This window comes from Marmota marmota, unplaced genomic scaffold (genome assembly GCF_001458135.2).
Source record: "Marmota marmota marmota unplaced genomic scaffold, marMar, whole genome shotgun sequence".
Lineage (NCBI taxonomy): Eukaryota > Metazoa > Chordata > Mammalia > Rodentia > Sciuridae > Marmota > Marmota marmota.
This window is the reverse complement of record NW_026012328.1, coordinates 1-2,739: the sequence shown is the minus strand read 5'-3', so window position 1 is coordinate 2,739 and position 2,739 is coordinate 1. Positions and strand designations below refer to the sequence as shown.

The window sequence follows — 2,739 nt, the reverse complement described above, 5'->3', positions numbered from 1 at the left end:
TTTTACTTGTGTGAGGTATTACTTCCTTCTGAACTCGAGGGACAAATTCTCATGGTCCTCATTTTCTGCCTGAACCCTACGGGAGGCTGGAGCATTTGAGGTGATGCTTGCTGAGCCTGGTGGTCTCAGAAGTTTCCCCAGAGCTTGGGGAGGCTAATATACCTGGACCATCCTCAGGTCCCTCTCTGATATTTCCTCAGGGGAGCTGCATCAACCCGCAATTGCCATAAACCCCTCTGCACACACGTGTGGCCCATTGGATAGAGGAACGGGCTGAGCCTGAGGGCGCCCCCAATTCCTCCCATGCCTGGCACTGTGCATCAGGGGGGGAGCAAATGGCCAGATGGTGACCTTCTGCGTCCTGATTGGCTGTGGCCCCTAGCAGTGCGCAGTGTGCAAGGAGAAATGGTGAGTGGGTTTCTGATTGAGAAGCTCATCTCAGAGATGTGCTCTTCCAGATTGGTTTGCTGAAGAAAGAAGCTGAGCTGGGGTTTGGCTCAGCGGTAGAGCCCTTGCCTGGAAAGCTCCATGCCCTGGGTTCCATCCCGGTAATGGGAAAAAAATCCCAAGGCTGCCCCAAAGGTGTGAAAGGAAAGAGAATGAAGAGCTTCCTCTTGAAGAGTTTATGAACTATGACAGACACACCAAAGACAGGTGCACATAGGAACATATCCAACCCAAGATACTTAAGTAGAAGAAGCAGTAAAATTTTCAACGTGAAATTATATTAAAGGATTAGGTATAAAATTGCTTAGAAGGTAACTCGTGAAAAACAAAATCTTTTTTTTTTTTAATGTTGGAACTGGAGTTTGTTGGGGAAAAAAGAACTGAGATTTGACAGGCAGAACTAAGAAAATGGAATCTCTGACATGAATTTTATTGAAAACAAAACAAAACAATGAAAAGGGTGTGGTCCTCAGCCTCCAGTGGGGTTGAGGCGGCCGGTGCCCTGGTGAGGGGGCCTGTGCCCTTCTTGAAAACAAGATCTCACTCTCCATCATCTGTCATTGCATTCATAATTTCTGTCAATTTTGAGTTCTTTAATTTTCAATGCTACAAAGTAAAATTATTTTTAAAATTCAAACAAAAATGATTTAGTTTTAATTTTACTTTTTTTTTTTAAGATTAACTAGAAAAACTCAACCATATAACTACCTCCCCTCTCCAGGAACTGAAAAGGGCACTTCTTGGACTTGTGGCTTGCGAATGGCCCTTTCTGAGACAGACAGTGAGTGCTTTGGAAAGCTTTCCCACTGTGTGACCAGCCCGAAGCCACCCCCCCACCCCCCCAACTCCTTGGTCATGTCTCCAGTGACCCTACGATTACCTCGCTGTGGGCACAACAATGTGGACCACTTCCTGTGTGAGAAGCCAGCCCTGATCCGCATGGCCTGCGTCAACACAGTGGCCATAGAAGGCACTGTCTTTGTCCTGGCCGTGGGCATCATGCTGTCTCCCCTGGTCTTCATCTTGGTGTCCTATGGCCACATTGTCAGGGCTGTGTTCAGAATCCAGTCATCCTCAGGAAGACACAGAATCTTCAACACCTGTGGCTCCCACCTCACCGTGGTCTCCCAGTTCTACGGGAACAACATCTACATGTACATGCAGCCAGGAAGCAGGTCCTCCCAGGACCAGGGCAAGTTCCTCACCCTCTTCTACAACATCCTCACCCCCCCTCCTGAACCCCCTGATCTACACCCTCAGAAACAAGGAGGTGAAGGGGGCACTGAGAAGGCTGCTGCTGGGGAACAGAAAGGGGGGCAAGGAGTGAGGCCCTGGACTGCCCAGCATCCAGCCTCAGGGTCAGCTGCAGTGGGGCCACTGCTGGCCTCTGAGCTGTGGAGCAGAACTGGTCTCAGCCTGGAGGTCTCAGCATCCTAGCAGGGTTGGCCTTCTGAAACCTGTTTATGAGAGAACAGCACAGGGACTGTCACCCACACCCAGGTGTGCAGACATCACCCACCAGCTCCCATCAGGGCCTCGCTGGAAGAAGCCCCTCTCTGAGTCCTGCTTCTGTAGCTTGTCGTTAGTTCACATTGTGCTCTCACATAGGCATTTTATCTAGAATCCCCCAGCTCTCTCTGGGCTCTTGGTGTGAACCACTGTCTCTTCCTGGATGGCATCAAAGGCTGAGTTCAGTGTGGTTTGGTGTTTTCTCTCCCATATTGCACCACAGGCTTACATGGTATTTCTGCCCTTTGTTGGACAGATAGATGAGTATGGTGGGTACACAAGTTTAAGAGGATGACTATAAGATGGGCCCACTGGCTGCTACCCCCACCCCATGCTTTCTTTGCCAAAAAGCAATTTCCCTGCAGCCCTCCCTGGCCTAAGTGGACGGGATAGGTCAAATTCATCTGAAAGGATAAAGAAATTGAAATGTAAAGGATAAGGTTTGTCCTGAAAAGTTTTTAAGTTGCATTCGGAACCTGAAATTCATGTGGCAGTAAAACAACTCCCGGAAAAGCCAATGGAATGTATGTTGAAATCTCCCCTGACCATCTGGTTGTTCTGCAAAAACAACCCCCTCTCAGAAACCGTGCAGTCCAGCACGTACACACCTCAGGGCTTAAACCAATCAGTTTGAATGTATACCCTTCTTAGTACTGACGAATCACCCCCACCCGACCTGTTCCCTCCAGTGAATGTGCTAATCATGTTTTAGAGTTGTTATTTGATTTTCCCGAGGTATGTGATGATTTGCTAAAGGATGCTATGATGTATGTAAAGTCCCTG

The 2,739-nt window shown here is 48.5% G+C and overlaps 1 pseudogene; it reads left to right on the top strand.

Annotated features, from left to right (window-relative positions):
- The first annotated feature begins 1,206 nt into the window (after positions 1-1,206).
- LOC107134986 lies at positions 1,207-1,774 on the top strand (annotated as a pseudogene).
- The last annotated feature ends 965 nt before the right edge of the window (positions 1,775-2,739 follow it).